Source organism: Balaenoptera borealis (genome assembly GCF_965194805.1).
Source record: "Balaenoptera borealis genome assembly, chromosome: X".
In the NCBI taxonomy this organism is placed as follows: domain Eukaryota; kingdom Metazoa; phylum Chordata; class Mammalia; order Artiodactyla; family Balaenopteridae; genus Balaenoptera; species Balaenoptera borealis.
The window spans coordinates 57,458,536-57,476,514 of NC_138881.1; the positions used below are offsets into that span (position 1 = coordinate 57,458,536).

Sequence of the window (17,979 nt, forward strand, 5' to 3'; positions counted from 1 at the left end):
ATTAAACTAGCAGAGAACAGAAAGATAGCTGGAAAATTCCAAAATATTTAGAGATTGAACAACATATTTCTAAAGAAGTCTCAAGAGGAATTTTAAAATATTTTTAACTAAATGAATATGAAAATACAACTTATCAAAATTTGTGGGATGCAGCAAAATCGCTTAGAAGGAAATCTTTAGCATTGAATGCACACATTAGAAAAGAAGAAAGATTTAAAATCAATAACCTAAGCTTGCAGCTTTGGCCAATTGATGTTTGACAAGCATGCAAAGGCAGTTCAGTGTAGGAAGGATCTTTTCAACAAGTGGTGCTGAAACAATTGCATATCCCATGTTCAGTAAAAGAATCTTGACCTAAATCTCACACCTTATAGAAAAATTAATTCAAAATGGATCATAGACCTAAATGCAAAAGTTAAATTATAAAACTTTTAGGAGAAAACATAGGAGAAAATCTTTGTGACCTGGGGTTAAACAAAGGGTTTTTAGACATGGCACCAAACTATGATCCTTAAAGGAGAAAGTTGATGTTAGATTTCATCAAAATTAAAAATTTTTGCTCTACGAAAACACTGTGAAAAGAATGAAAAGACAAGCTTGCAAAAAATATTTGCAAACTGCATATACAACAAATCTCTCATATCTAGAATATATAACAAACAGTAAGAAAAAAACCCAATCAAAAAATCTTTGAAAGAGAATCTGAAAAAGAATATATATACATGTATATTGTATAACTGAATCACTTTGCTGTACACCTGAAACTAACACAACATTGTAAATCAGCTACACTTCAATTAAAGAAATAAAATTTTAAAAATCTTTAAAAGACTATCCAAAGAGGATATATGAAAGGTAAATTAGCACACAAAAAACAGTCAACAACTTTAGAGAAAAGTAAATTAAAAACATGATGAAAAGCAAATTAAAAACTTACACTTAGGGCTTCCCTGGTGGCGCAGTGGTTGAGAATCTGCCTGCCCATGCAGGGGACACGGGTTCGAGCCCTGGTCTGGGAAGATCCCACATGCCGCGGAGCAACTAGGCCCATGAGCCACAACTACTGAGCCTGCGCGTCTGGAGCCTGTGCCCCACAACAAGAGAGGCCGCGACAGTGAAAGGCCCGCACACTGCGATGAAGAGTGGCCCCTGCTCTTTCTCTGCAACTGGAGAAAGCCCTTGCACAGAAACAAGGACCCAACACAGCCAAAAATTAATTAATTAATTAATTAATTATTTAAAAACATACACCTATTAGAATGGCTAAAATTTCAACATGTAATCATTTAATTAAAAACAATACCAAGTACTGGCAAGGATGTGGAGAGATGAACATATATTACTGATGGGAATGCAAAATGGTGCAGTCACTCTGAAAAACAGTGTGGCAGTTTCTTACAAAGTTAAATATATGCTTTCCATATAACCCAGTATCAGTCTGTTTGGGATGCTATAACAAAAATACCATAGACTGGGTGGTTTAAACAACAAATATTTATTTCTCATAGTCTGGAGGCTTGGGAAGTCCAAGAACAAGGCGCCAGCAGATACAACGTCTGGTGAGGGCCCGCTTTCTGATACATAGCTATCTTCTTGCTGTGTCCTCACATAGCTAAAGGGGCAAGGGAGCTCTCTAAGGTCTCTTTCATAAAGGCACTAATCCCATTATGAGGGTTCCTCCCTCTTGGCCTAATCACCTCCGAAAAGTCCCACTTCCAAATACCATCACATTGGGGATTAGGTTTCAACATATGAATTTGGGAGGACACAAATATTCAGTTTATAACACCCAGTAGCGCCACTCCTGAATATTTTCCCTAGAGAATTGAAAACATACATCCATTCAAAAATCTGTATAGGAATGTTCATAGCAGCATTATTCATAATAGCCAGAAAGTGGAAACAACCCAAATGTCCTTCACTAGGTGAATGGTTAAATTTTGGTTCATCCATACCATGAAATACTACTCAGCAATAAAATGTAACAAACTATGAGTACCCTATTAATACATTAGATGTAGTTATGCTAGCGAAAGAAACCAGTCTCAAAAGGTTAAATACTGCATGATCCACTTATATGACATTTTTGAGAAGACAAACTATGCTGATGGAGAATAGATTAGCACTTGTCAGTACAAAAGGACAACGTGAGGGAATTTTTTTGGAGGGTAGAACTGATCTGGTTCCTGATTGGAGTGGTGGTCACACAAATCCATGTATGTGTTAAAGTTCATAGAACTGTACACAAAAAAATCTATTTTACTGTATGTTATGTTTTTAATTAATAAACTTAACTTTTTAGAGTAGTTTTAGGATAAGAGCAAAATTGACTGGAAAGTACAGAGACTTCAAATATATCCCAACATACACACAACCTCCCCCACTATCAGCATCCCATATCACAGTGGTATATTTGTTCCAATCAATGAATCTACATTGACACATCATTATCACCCAAAGTCCATAGTTTACATTAGGGTTCACTCTTGGTGTTATACATTCTACAGGTTTGGACATATATATAATAACATATATCCACAATTATAGTAGCATACAGAATAATTTTACTGCCCTAAAAATCTTCTGTGCTCTGCCTATACATCCCTCACTTCCTCTAACTCCTGGCAACCACTGTTTCTTTTTACTGTCTCCATAATTTCACCTTTTCCGGAATGTCATATAGATGGAATCAGACAATATATACCCTTTTCAAATTGGCTTCTTTACTTAGTAATATGCATTTTCCTCCATGTTTCTCATGATTTAATAGCTCATTTCTTTTTAGTGCTAAATAATATTCCATTATCTGAATATACCACAGCTTATTTATACATTTACCTACTGAAGGACATCTTGGTTGCTTCCAAGTTTTGGAAATTATGAATAAAGTTGTTATAAACATCTGTGTTCAGGTTTTTGTGTGGACATAAGTTTTCAATTACTTTGAGTGAATACACAATTGCTGGATCATATGGTAAGTGTATGTTTAGTTTTGTAAAAAACTGCCAAATTGTCTTCCAAAATGGCTATACCATTTTTCATTCCAGCAATGAAGGAGAGTTCCTGTTGCTCCACATCCTTACCAGCTTTTGATGTTGTCAGTGTTTGGATCTTGACCATTCTAATAGGTGTGTAGTGATATCACATTGTTGTTTTAATTTGCAGTTTGCTAACAACATATGATGTTGAACATCTTTTCATAGGCTTATTTGCCATCTGTATATCTTCTTCGATGAGGTGTCTGTTCAGGTCTTTTGCCTATTTTTTAATTGGGTTGTTTGTTTTCTTATTGTTGAGTTTTAAGAGTTTAAGAGGGTTTTTTGGTATATTTTAGATAGTAATCCTTTATCAGATTTGTGTTTTGAAAATATTTTCTGCCAGTCCATGGCTTGTCTTCTCATTCTCTTGACGTGGTCTTTCACAAAGTAGGTTTTTAATTTTAATTAAGTCCAGCTTATCAATTGTTTATTTCATGGATTGTGGCTTTGGTGTTATACCTAAAAAAGTTATGGCCATACCAATAGGTTTTTCCTTTGTTATCTTCTAAGAGTTTTATAGTTATGCATTTTACATTTAGGTCTATGATCCATTTTGTGTTAACTTTTGTGAGGGGTGTAAGGATTGTGTCTAGATTCTTTTTTTTTTTTTTTTGCATGTGGATGTCCAGTTGTTCCAGCACAGTTTGTTGAAAATTCCACCTCTGCTCCATTGTATTCCCTTTACTCCTTTGACAAAGATCAGATGACTATATTTATGTGCTTCTATTTCTGCACCCTCTATTCTGTTCCATTGATATATTTGTCTAGCCTTTCACAAGTACTACACTATCTTGATAACTGTAGCTTTACAGTAAGTCTTGAAGTCAGGTAGTGTCAGTCCTCCAACTTTGTTCTTCAACATTGAGTTGGTTATTTTGGCTTTTTTGCCTCTCCATATAATTTTTTTTTTTAAACATATAAATTTTAGGATCAGTTTGTCAATATCCACAAAATAACTTGCTGGGATTTTGATTGGGATTGCTTTGAATCTACAGATCAAGTTGAGAAGAACTGGTATCTTGACAATATTGAGACTTTCTATCCATGAATATGAAATGTTTTCCCAATTATTTAGTTCTTCTTTGATATCTTTCCTAGAGTTTTCCTCATTTAGAGCTTGTACATATTTCATTAGATTTATAAACATTTCAATTTTGTGCTAATGTAAATTTTAATGTGTTTTTTTAAAATAAATTTATTTATTTATTTTTGGCTGTGTTGGGTCTTTGTTGCTGTGTGCGGGCTTTCTCTAGTTGCAGTGAGCGGGGGCTACTGTTCGTTGCGGTGCGCAGGCTTCTCACTGTTGTGGCTGCTCTTGTTGTGGAGCACGGGCTCTAGGCGCATAGGCTTAAGTAGTTGTGGCACGTGGGCTCAGTTGTTGTGGCTCACGGGCTCTAGAGCGCAGGCTCAGTATTTGTGGCACACGGGCTTAGTTGCTCCGCAGCATGTGGGATCTTCCCGGGCCAGGGCTCAAACCCGTGCCCCTTGCATTGGCAGGCGGATTCTTAACCACTGCGCCACCAGGGAAGCCCTTTTAATGTGTTTTTAATCTCAAGTTTCACTTGCTCATTGTTGGTATACAGGAAAATGATTGGCTTTTGTATGTTAATCTTATATACTGCAATCTTGCTATAATTGGTTATTACTTCCAGGATGCTTTATTTTGTCAGTTCTTTCAGATTTTCTACATAGACAATCATTTCATCTGTTAACAAAGACAAGTTTATGTCTTCCTTCCCAATCTGTATACCTTTTGTTTCCTTGTTTTATTGCAAGAGGTAGGACTTCCAGTACAATGTTGAAAACAAGTGGTGAGAGGAATATCCTTCCCTTATTCTTGATCTTAGTGGGAAAGCTTCAAGTTTCTCACCATTATGTATGATGCTGGCTGTAGATTTTTTGTAGATGTTCTTTATCAAGTTGCAAATGATTCCCTCTATTCCTAATTTGCTGAGATTTTATTCATAAATAAGTGTTGGATTTTGTCAAATGCTTCTTTTTCAGGTATTCATATGATCATGTGATTTTTTTCTTCTTTAGCCTATTGATGGGATGGATTACTTTTCAAATGTTGAACAAACCTTGCATATCTGGGATAAATCCCACTTATGTCACTTTTCTCTTGCTGCTTTCAAACTTCTCTCTTTGTCTTTAACTTTTGAGAATTCGATTATAATATGTCATAATAATCTTTTGGTTGATTTTGCTTAGGGTCCTTTGAGCTTCACTTGCCTGGATGTCTATATTCCTCCCTAGATTTTGGAAGTTTTTAGTCAATATTTCTTTAAATAAGTGTTCTGTCCCTCCCCCCACCCCTCTCGTCTCTTCTGCTTCTTGGACTCTCAAAATGCATATATTTGTTCATTCAAATATAAGTCCTGTGTGCTTTCTTCTTTTTTTTTCCTCTAACTGGCTGATTTCATATGACCTGTCCTCAGGTTCACTGATTCTTTCATATGCATGATTGACTCCGCTATTGAAGCTGTCTATTGATTTTTCAGTTCTGTCACCATATTCTTCAGCTCTAGGATTTCTATTTGATTCTTTTTTATGCTTCCTATCTCTTTATTAAACTTCTCATTTTTTAATGTATTGTTTTCCTGATTTATTTTAGTTGTCTGTGTTCTCTTGCATCTCATTTAGCTTTTTAAAGATGATTATTTTGAATTATTTGTCAGGCTATTTGTAGATCTCCATTTCTTTGGGTTGGTTACTAGAGCTTTATTCGTTTTCTTTGGTGGTGCCATGTTTGCTTGATTCTTCATGATTCATGTAGCTTTGTGTTGGTGTCTGTGCATTTGAAGGAACAAACACCTCCTCCAGCCATTACAGACTGATTTCAGCAGGTAAAAACCTTGTCCTGTCAGGTATCCAGGATGATGATATTGTCTCTGGGACAGCAGTCAACCAGGTTGGAACTGAGTCATGTGTTTTCAGGCCTGTTGGGCCTGAAAACACATGACAGGCATGAATTCTATCTGGTCCCTGGGTATACAGGCATGAATTCTATCTGAGCAGGCATGAGTTCTATCTGGTCCCTGGGTATACAGGATTGCATCCAAGACCTCATTCAGTTGGACCGGAGCTGGGAGAAGGGTCTGCTTCATGGTCCATAGATGGCAGATCTGTTACCAGGTGTATAGATGCATGTGACTCCCATTGAGTCCCTGGGAGGGCTCCTGACAGGTCACTGGGCACTTTTCTGGGTGGACAGAATTGGCCCTGGACTACAGCTTATAGGAGCTGGAACTGAGACACAGGGTCCACAGCTTGGACCAGTGTCTGCAAGTCTGCCTCCAGGGGCATGAACAGGCATGCCTCCTGCCAGGTTCCTGGTGGCAGAAGTCCCCCTACATGACAGCTGAGCAGGACTGGAGCTGGGTCACAGTGCTGTTTCAGGATCAACAGTCAGACCCAGGTCAGCAAGCCTACCTTTGGGAGTACAGAAGAATGTGTCTCCCTTTGGGTCCCTGTATGGGCAGGACTGCTCCTGAACCATGGTTGGATCCAAGTCACAGGGCCACTTCAGGCTCTACAATCAGCAGGCCTGCCTCCTGGTGGGCCACAGATGGGCATTTCTCCCTCCAGGTCCCTGGTAGGGCAGGTCCACTCCCAGACTGTGGAAGGACCTGCAGTGAGGTTTCAGGGCCACTTCAAGATCTGCTGTCAGACTGAAGTCAGTGGGCCTAGTCTGGGGACACATATGGAAGTATCTCCCACCCAATCTCTGGGTAGGCAGGACTGGCAGCAATATGGGCTGGAGCTGGGTCATGAGCCATTTCAGGGTCTACAGCCAGGACCAAGGTTGGTGGGCCTGTTACCCAAGACACAAGTAGGCCTGACTACTGCCGAGTCCCTTGGCAGATAGCACTGGTGGCAGGACCAAGGCCAAATGGGGCTGTAGCCAAGTCCACAGGGGGATAGGGCTGTTTCTAGATCTGTAGCTGGACCATGGTCAGTGAGTCTGCTACCTGGACATGGGCCTGCTTTCTCAAAACAGCCCTCCTTCTTCTTGGGGTCCAGTGTGGTTTCACAATCTCCTACTTGGATCCCAAATCTCCCACAAAGGCACTTTTGGCCATGAGTGGCTGCCAAATTATTGTTTCTAAGGGAGGATACACAGCAGAGGACCTTCAACTGTGCTATCTTGCTGATATCAGTCAGCTTTTTGTGGTTTGAATTGAGCATTTTATATGATTCAATTTTCTCTCCTTTCTTAGCATATCAATTATACTTCTCTTTTTTACTTTTTCTAGTGGTTGCACTAGAGTTCTCAGTATATGTTTAAAATTAATATAAATCCACATTCAAATTATGCTATGTCACTTCATGGGTAGTGCAAGTACCTTGTAATAACAAAATATTCCTAATTCCTCCCTCTTTTCCCTTATATCATTGCTGTCATTCATTCAACTTACACATATGCATACATAAGCATATTTTTATATATATAAGATATATATAAGCATACATAAATACATTGTTGCTATTTTTATTTTGAACAAACACCTGTTATATCAATAAAGAATAAGAAAAGTAAAAGTTTTTATTTTACTTCACTTATCCCTTCTCCAATGCTCTTCCTTTCTTTATGTAGATCTGAGTTTCTGAGCTGTATCATTTTCCTTTTCCCTAAAGAAATTCTTTTAACATTTCTTGCAAGGTGAGCATACTAGCAACATATTTTTTTCAATTTTTATTTGAGAAAGTCTTTATTTCTCCTTAACTTTTGAAGTATAATTTCACAGGGTGCAGACTTCTAGGTTAGTGGGTTTTTTCTCTCAACACTTTAAATATTTCACTCCACTCTCTTCTTGCATGATTTCTGAGAAGTCAGGTATAACTTTTAGATTTGCTCCTCTATCAGTAAGGTTTTTTTTTCCCTCCAGCTTCTTTCAAGATATTTTTCTTTATCTTTGATCTTCTGAAGTTTGAATATGATAGGCCTAGTTGTAATTTTTTTACATTTATCATATTTGATGATCTCTGAGTTTTGGGGATCTATGGTTTGATGTCTGACATTAATTTGGGGAAATTCTGTCATTATTGCTTCAAACATTGCTTCTATTCTTTTCTCTCTTTCTTCTCCCAGTATTCCCATTATGAGTGTGTTACATCTTTTGTAGTTGTCCCACAATTTTTAGGAATTCTGTTTGGTTTTTTTTTTTTCCTTCAGTTTTTTTCTCTTTGTTTTCGGTTTTGGAAGTTTATATTATCATGTTCACAAGCTGAGAGATTCTTTCCTCAGTCATGTCCAGTCTATTAATGAGCCCATCAAAGGCATCCTTCATTTCTGTTAGTGTTTTTGATCACTAGCATTTATTTTTTATTTTTTCTTAGAATTTCCATCTCTCTGCTTATATTATCCATCTGTTCTTGCATGTCGTCTATTTTTTCCATTAAAGCCTTTAGCATATTAATAGTAGTATAAAAAAATTTGGGGTCTGATAACTCCAACATTTCTATCATATCTGGATCTACTTTTGATGCTTGTTCAGTCTCTCCAAACTGTGTTTTTTGCCTTTTAGTATGCCTTGTAATTTTTGTTGAAAGGTGGACATGATGTACTGGGTAAAAGGAACTGTGGTAAATAGGTCTTTAGTAGTCTAGTGATAAGGTGTGTGTGGGGGGAAGTGTTTTATAGTCCCATGATTAGCTCTCAATCTTTTGGTAAACCTATGCTCCTGGACTGTGAACTTCAGTGCTTCCCAGTCCCCTCCCCCCATCTTAGGTGGAACAGGAAGGCTAGAGGGGGCTTGAATTGGGTATTTCCCTTCTCCCACATGGAAACTAGAGCTGGCTGGAGTTGGCTATTTCTCTTCTCCAGGTAGGTTAGGCTTTGCTAATATCTCAGTAGGATAAGCTCTGGTTAAGTAGCTTGTCCTGAGGGTAGACTCTGTTTAGAAGAACGTCATGCTCTGACATACTTCAAAATGGTTCCTTTTCTTCCCCTCCTGCTGGAAGCGTGAGGAGATTTTTTTCCAATATTCACTGTGAGAACCTGATAGAACTCCTGAAACGAAAAGTCTCAAAACCATGGGGGGTCCCACTATGAATGGGTCTCCTTGCCACTCTGAACCTCCAACAATTCATCAACTACAGCTCAAATTTTCTTATCCAAGCACTGGTCCCACAGATGTTTCTGCTCATGAGTTTCTGCTCTGGTAAGTTATGATTCTCTGTATCCTCCTGCCTGTTTGTCCAATTTGGGGGGCATCAGTTTTCCCTGTGATCTCACTTCTCTAACAGATCTAAGACAAGTTATTGATTTTTCAGTTTGTTCATCTTTATATTTGTTGTTAGGATGCTGTGGCAACTTCTAAGCTCCTTACATACTGTGCTGGAAACCGGAAGACTGATGTGTTAATTTAAAGATAAAATTTAAAACAAAAGTTTCTCAGCTGCACCATAGTCCAAATGATGCCTCACTGCTTCGTGCAAATGATGGTGAGAGCCATGATTAGGCTTGAGACATGGGTTATAAACTTGCAATGATAGCCTGCAAGTAAACCCCAAGTTTGTATGTCCTTGATCATTTAGGGGTTTGCTGTTCAAACCCTGCAGGCGCTTTGTTCACTATCAGCTAAACCAATGGTTTATAAAAGTCAGTGGCATCAGAACTATTTTGAAAGAATTAATCCTGGTCTCCATCCCAGAATTTCTGATTTAGGAGGTCTGAGTGAGGCCTGAGCATTTGTTTGTTTTTGTACTTCTTTTGTTTGGACACTTGTTTGGATTTTTTGTTTTGTTTGTTTGTTTTCTGCTTCTCAGCCATTCTGATGCACAGAAAGATTTAGAAACTACTAGTCTAGATAGAATTCTAAGATTCAAATTCCAAGCCATCAATATGCATTTCTTTTGGGGCTTCCCTGGTGGCGCAGTGGTTGAGAGTCTGCCTGTCAATGCAGGGGACGTGGGTTCGCGCCCAGGTCTGGGAGGATCCCATATGCCGCAGAGCAACTGGGCCCGTGAGCCACAACTACTGAGCCTGCGCGTCTGGAGCCTGTGCCCCACAACAAGAGAGGCCGCGACGGTGAAAGGCCCGCGCACCGCGATGAAGAGTGGCCCCGCTTGCTGCAACTAGAGAAAGCCCTCGCACAGAAACAAAGACCCAACACAGCCAAAAATAAAAATAAATAAATAAAATGCTGGCTTAACTCCTAGAGAGTTTCATTAAAAAAAAAAAAAAAAAAAAATGCATTTCTTTGATGTGACCTGCAGGTGGTGCTGCTGTAGTATCCCAATATAACTCAAACCAAGAACTAAAGGGAAAACAGGTTTAGGGATTAAATTATAAATTTAGAGCCCTAGATCCAACAAGAATAAAAGATCTAATTGTTTAAGTGACAAAACAATAAAGGTTAATGCATATCAAAATGATACTAATATAATACCTTATATTAACCCCCAAGTGATATGACATTTTTCATCCTTCTAACTCAAATGAGGCTATATGTAGGTACCCAGCAGGTCCAAGTTTATAAATACCTGGGCTCCTCTCATAACACCATTGCCTTTAACCACTGGAGACCTGTCATCCCATGAAATCTTTTTTTTTTTTTTTTAATTTTTTGGCCATGCTGAGCTGCATGCAGGATCTTAGTTCCCCAACCAGGGAGAGAACCCATGCCCCCTGCAGTGGAAGCGCAGCGTCTTAACCACTGGACCTCCAGGGAAGTCCCGTCCTGAAACCTTTTCTTAACCTTTTACAGAAGAGCCAGTGCCTGAGTGGAGGAATTTGAAGATTTAATATACCTCTGCCATAGATTTTGTATGTGGTGTCCTTGAGCCTGGGCTCCTGAATCAGAGTATGAGTACCTTGACTTTTCAAGGATGGGCATCCTGACTATAAGACCCCAAAACCAGTTGAAGGTGTATACTGTACTAGCATTTCCATCTCCTGTTCTGAAAACACCTCTCAAGTAAGTGACAATTTACTTGGAAAAATGGGTTCTCTGGCCATAAGCCTGACCCAAAGATAATGTTGGCAGTACTTACAGGTGATGTTCAGGGTCTCAATTGTTCCAGGAAATGATAAGTTTGTAGGTCTCAAGATAGGTACATCTAAGGTCAAACAGACACATGGCCAGGGAGTGATCGTTATTATTACTTATCTCTGAGCTTCAAGAGTACAGGTGCCATCAGAAGCAAATGCCCTTCAACAAAGCAGAGCTTCCCAAGCCATGTGCTGCATTGCTCAGCCTTAGGTGGCTTGGCAGAACCTGAGGCAGCTGGAGCCTGGACCAGTCACCTCTGACTATGAGTAGGCTCCATTTGCCCCACTGCACTATATAAATGTTATCATTTTCTATGTGCATTTTGGCGTGATAAAGATTAGAAAGTTCTGTAATAAATTTTGCCAGGACTAGGGCGGGCCTGAGACAGGTCAATTGCTGGGCTTGCTATACCTAATTCCCCAATACCCCCAAAGACCACTGAATACATTTGTTTTTAACTGGGAACCACCCCCCTCTTGACAGTTTCTTTAATAACCAGAACATCTCCTGACTCAGTGTGAGGCTCAGATAAAATAAGGGTTATGCCTGAGCATACTCCATTTTCCTGTTACTGGCAGCTACAATGTTTTCCAGTTATGCGTTCAGGACTTGTGGCACAATCCCCCCTTGTGGCCTGCTCTCTAAGCTACTATCAAGCAGGAATATCTCTATCTATCTCCAACCCATATCCTCATGCAACGACTCCTCCTCATCTGCCTTGGGTGTGATGTACACTAGTCCCTGTATCAGAGCTACCAGCAGGCGCTTAAGCCTAGAATGTCTAGGACTTTGGCTGGTTCGATAGTCTAGGCTAGTTTGTTTCAGATAAGACTTCCTCTTAGAAGCATGGCCTCAGGGTGAGATTATTCATCTGTCAGCAGAATGTGATGGAATGAAGGCTTACTGACATTTACCTATAGTAGAGGCAGAAAGGGTGGTGTTAGCCTTTTCTATCAGGACACGGATGTAATATGGCTAGAAATATCATGTAATCTTTCCTGAGGGGGCTACCAGGCTATAGATAAGAAACAAACTATCTTTCTACTACCTATCTGCCTCCCAACACTACCCACTTAGGAGGTTAGGAGATACATGAGAAATGCCACTAACCCAGAATTTCCATGAAAGTCTATAGCAACACAGACAAAACCTGGAGTTGGAAGCCAAAGGACATTAACTTGAGTCCTGAGATCATCAGGACTGTGAACGCAAGGTGAGCAGCTCTGCCCTGGCCTCTGTCAGCTGGCTCTTGGGGAAAATGTAGCTTCCTTCTATCATTTCAAATCTTTAGTAAAGAAATGCCCATTCAGCCTTTTGTGGTGACCTGTGTTGAATAAAGGGACAGAACTTCAAAGGGGGTGTCCTGAAAAAACAAACAACCCAATCAAAAAATAAGCAGAAGGTCTAAATAGACATTTCTCCAAAGAAGACATACAGATGGCCAAAAAGCACATGAAAAGATGCTCAACATCATAATGATCAGAGAAATGCAAATCAAAACTACAATGAGGTATCACCTCACACCAGTCAGAATGGCCATGATCAAAAGGTCTACAAACGATAAATATTGGACAGGGTGTGGAGAAAAGGGAACCCTCCTACACTGTTGGTGGGAATGTAAATTAGTACAACCACTATGGAGAACAGTATGGAGGTTCCTTTAAAAACTAAAAATAGAACTATCACATGATCCAGCAAACCCACTCCTGGGAGTATATCTGGAGAAAACCATAATCCGAAAAGATACATGCACCCCAATGTTCATTGCAGCACTGTTTACAATAGCCAAGACATGGAAACAACCTAAATGTCCATAGACAGATAAATGGATAAAGAAGATGTGGTACATGTATACAATGGAATATCACTCAACCATAAAAAAGAATGAAATAATGCCATTTGCAGCAACATGAATGGACATAGAGATTATCATACTAAGTGAAGTAAGTCAGACAAAGACAGATATCATATGATATCACTCATATGTGAAATTTAATTTTAAAAAATGATACAAATGAACTTATTCACAAAACAGAAACAGACTTACAGATATTGAAAACAAACTTATGGTTACCAAAGGGGAAACGTGGCAGGGGGAGGGATAAATCAGGTGCTTGGGATGAACATACACAGTACTATATATAAGATAGATAACCAACAAGGGCCTAATGTATAGCACAGGGAACTCTACTCAATATTCTGTGATAACTTATATGAGAAAACAATCTAAAAAAGAATGAATATATATATATATGTATATATATATATATATATGTATAACTGAATCACTTTGCTGTACACCTGAAACTAATACAACATTGTAAATCAACTATACTCCAATAAAATCAAAATTTTAAAAATAATTTAAAAAAAGGGGGTGTCCTGCACCCTGTTTCCCACTCACTGAGGCCTGTGCAGAGGTATCAACATCAAATGAAGGGGAGCTATAGTTAAGAACTTATAGGTGGTGACAGAAGGAAGAAAAGGGAGATAGTAGCAGGGATAAGCATATGGAACAGAGAAGAAATACTCAGTGTACAACTCAGTGTAAACATGAGATGAACCTCCTTTCCTCCCCCAAAGTATACCAGAAAGTATGACTCTTGAGGAGAGAACATTAATACTTGAGAAACAACCAACCATTATAATCATATTTGGGGGAAAATATCTAATGGCCTATAAAATGCTCACAATGTAATAAGTGTAAAAGGAGACAAAACTGTATGTGCAGTTTTGTCTATGTCTACCATTCTGAAGTTATATGTCTATTCTACATCTATTTACCAATAAATATATAGGGAGATACAAACAACACTGAAATGCAACACTGACTTACCTTGAGGTAGTAAGATATTGAGTGATTTTTATTTAAATCTTTATATATTCCTTATTTTTTAATAAAAGCTTTATTGGTATGTAATTCATATACCATAAAATTCACCCTTTTAAAGTGTACAATTCAGTGGTTCTTAGTATATTCACAAAGTTGTGCAACCATCACCACAAACAATTTTAGAACATTTTCATCACCTCCAAAAGAAACACCGTAACTATTAGCAATCACTCCCCATGCTACCACTAATCAGCTTTCTGTTTCATCTCTATGGATTTGCCTCTTTTGGACAATTAATATAAATGGAGTCATACAAGAGGTGGCCTTTTGTGACTTGTTTCTTTCACTTAGAATGTTTTCAAGGTTCATGCAGGTTGCAGCATGTAACAGTGCTTTGTTCCCTTTTATGGCCAAATAATATTTCATTTTATGGATATACCGTATTTTGTGTATCCACTCATCTGTTGCTGGACATTTGGGTTGTTTCTACTATTTGGCTATTATGAATAATGTTATTATAAATATTAGTTTACATGTCTTTGTTTAGACATATGTTTTTATTTCTCTTGGGTAGATACCTACCAGTGAAATTGTTGAGTTTTTGTTTTTTGTTTTTTTTTTTTTTTAGAATTTAAATATTTTATTACATAAAGTTATACCCAAAATTGTGCTTCATTTTTTCACTATATACTTTAACTCGAGGACATTTGTAGAAGCAGTACACTTCAGAAATCCTGGAAGAAATTCCACTAGCTATAGGCTATTTAAATACTGCTTACAGAAAGTATTAAAAAAAAAAAAACAGGGGAGTACAAATGAACTTATTTACAAAACGGAAGTAGAGCAACAGATGTAGAAAACAAACTTATGGTTACCAGAGGATAAGGGCGGGGGGGATAAATTGGGAGATTGGGACTGACATGTACATACTACCATACATAAAATAGGTAACTGATAAGAACCTGCTGTACAGCACAGGGAACTCTACTCAATACTCCGTAATGGCCTATATGGGAAAAGAATCTTAAAAAAAAAAGGACTGCATGTGTGTAACTGACTCACCTTGCTGTACACCCGAAACTAACGCAACATTGCAAATCAACCACACTCCAATAAAAATTTTTTTTAAAAAGTATTAAAGGAAAGCCAGCACTATAAACAGCATACATTTAAATCAAAGAGATGAATGCTTAACATACTGAGTAATGTTTTTTATTCACTGATAAACTAAAGGTCCATTTCAAGATGTTTCTCTTGTATACTTCATTTGTTTTATTAGCAAGCAAAGCCCTGAAAGGGATGGCTTCATCTAGTCCTCAGACTCGGATCCATCTTCATCTTGACTAATCTGGAAGTAACGAAGTTCATAAGTCTCCTTGTCAGATGCAACCACACGAAGCCAATCACGAAGATTGTTCTTTTTAAGGTATTTCTTGGTAAGGTATTTCAAATACCTTTTAGAGAACTGTTTCTCAGAAACAACTGTGGTTTTATTCTTGAAGCGTTCAATGTGAATGACATTCCCAAGATTTCCAGTTTTTCCATTCACTTTAACCTTCTCCCGTAGAAACTGTTCAAATTTTCCAGAATCAAAAATTCCATCTTCTACTGGATGAGCAAGGTCCAAATGAAACTTCCAGGTTGACTTCTTAGGCTTCTTGTCTTTCTTCAGCGCCATTTTGCACGCCGGCCGCGCGATCCGAGAGCTGTTGAGTTTTATAGTAGCTCTATGTTTAACTTTTTGAGAAACTGCCAGACTGTTACATTTCTTATTTTCCAAACTCTCTATTATGAATATCTACTGCTTTTATGATCATAAAAATAAAAATTTCACAATAGACAAAAGAAACCACAAAAGTTTCTGTAGCCATCATATACTAGTTGACTCAGATAATCACTCCAGGCTCAGCCTGCCACCTTCTTGTTCACATGTTTCCTTTTCACTGACCCCTGGTTTCTGTCGCACTGGTATTTTACTTAAATGAATGCCATCATGCTTGGAGCAGAAGAGGTGGTAACAAAAGCCCTCAGGTGAGAGTATGCTTGCTAAGCTCATGGGACAACAGCAAGTAGGCCAATGTGGCTGGAATGCAGTGAGCAAACGTGTGAGAGTGGTAGATGAGGTCAGAGAGGAAATAGCATCAGTCAGGGAAGGCCTCTCTGACAAGGCGGTATTTGAGCAGATGTTTGCAAGAAAGCATTCCAGACAAAGGGAACAACCAGTAAGTACAAAGGCCCTGTGGTGGGTGCATGCTTGGCTAGTTTGAGGACTAGCCAAGGGAGTTGGTATGGCTGGAGGAGTGTAAGTGGGGATGAGAGTGATGGCAAGGACGGCAGAGAGACATGGGGAGGGGCAGATATTGTAGGAACTGGAAGATCATTGAGAGGGTATTTACTTTCAAAGAAATAGGGAGCAGTGGGAGAGTTTTAAGGCAAGGAGAAACATGATCTAACTTATATTTTAGAAGAATCCTTCTGCTGCTGTGTGAGGAGAAGCTTCAGAGGTTAACAGGGGCTCTCCAACTACCCTGACTTTCTGAACCAACTCCAGTGAACCCTGTGCTTCACAAAGGCTGATATCCAAGATATGTATAGATATGTCAGCCAGATGGAATTTTACTGACTTAAATCAGATTACAGTACCCCCGGTTTAACACCTTCCCATCACACTCAGTAAACTCCAACATCCTTGCCTGATGACTTATCTGTCCTCATCACCTCCCACTCTCCTCCTCCCTCCCTCTGCTCCAGCCACATTGGGCTGCCTTCCTAGTTGCCCTTCTCCCTCACTCAGCAGGTTTATTCCTACCTCAAGGCCTTTGCACTTTTTCCTTCTTCTAGAACATTCTTCTCCAAGCTCTTCCGATGGCTTGCTCCTTCTTATCATTCAGCTATCAGCCAAAATGTCACTTTTCCAGAGGGGCTTTCCCTAACCTCTCACTATAAAGTAGTTCCTGAGGCCCTCCCTCCCACAGAGCCTAACTTTCTTCCTTCTCTGAATTTACCTTTCTTTATATTTATCTTCACTATTTATTTACTGTCTAAGTTCATCACTAGAACATGAACTCCACGAGGATAGCGACTTTATTTTATTCAGTGTTGTATCTGCAATAACCTAGGACAGTGTTGGCATAGAGTAAACATTTAATAAATGCTTGCTGAACAGATGAATGAAAGAAAATCAAGCTTTTCCATGCTTGATTTCTGCACTGCAGAGACAAGTTTGACTTTTTCTGAGAGAAAATGTACAAAGAGTAAAGGAGGTTAAAATTAAAACAAGGAAAGAAAATGCAAAAAGTATAGCAGAGCTTTAAAATAAGGCATGGGTCCCTGAAAGAGTTAGTGAGACGGCATCTACGTGAAACCCACAGCTAGCATCATGCTTAATGGTGAAAGACTGGAAGCTTCCTGTTAAGACCAAGAATAAGACACAGATGTCCACTCTTGCCAATTCTATTAAACATTGTACTGAAGTTCTAGGGCAATTAGGCAAGAAAACGGAATAAAAGACGTGCAGATTGGAAAGGAAGAAGTAAAAATACCTCTATTTCAGATGACATGATCTTATATGTAGAAAATCCTAAAGAATCCACTAAAAAACTATCAGAACTAATAAACAAGTTCAGCAAGGTTGCAGGCAGCTTCCAGTGTAACAGGGGATGGTAGATGGGGTTTCCTGCCCCTCCAGAGCTGATGAAATAGCCCATCCACATTCTTGGGTACCATTTCCATGGAATGAAACAGTCCAGATACACAAAGACTCTTTCTGCTTTCCTGCAAGCCCCTCCCCCACCCTATCCCCATCACCCCTTTGTGAAAAGGTTGAAGGATTATATTCTCATATCCTGTGTGCCCTGTTAGTTGTGCCAGCCAAACCAATCTGAAGTCAGAGTATAGTTATCTCAGGATAAGGAATCGGGACTCTATAATGCATCTTTTCCTAAGCTTTTGTCTTCTTTCTCCCCCTCTCCCTCTCTCTCTCTCTGGTTTGTTTTTCACTTTGTTTCCTAGCAAATTTCCTTTTGAGAAGTTCCAATATTGTTTCATCTGAACCAAGAGAAATGGGATTTGTCTACATCTCAGCTGCTGCAGGGCTAGCTTGGGAGGTCAG

General features: G+C 38.9%; 1 pseudogene across 1 annotated transcript; it reads right to left on the bottom strand.

Moving 5' to 3' along the window:
- Positions 1 to 15,065: 15,065 nt before the first annotated feature.
- LOC309620410 (ribosomal protein eL22-like 1 pseudogene) lies at positions 15,066 to 15,589 on the bottom strand (annotated as a pseudogene). Its single transcript has one exon. The product of its transcript is annotated as a ribosomal protein eL22-like 1 pseudogene (transcript).
- Positions 15,590 to 17,979: the final 2,390 nt, after the last annotated feature.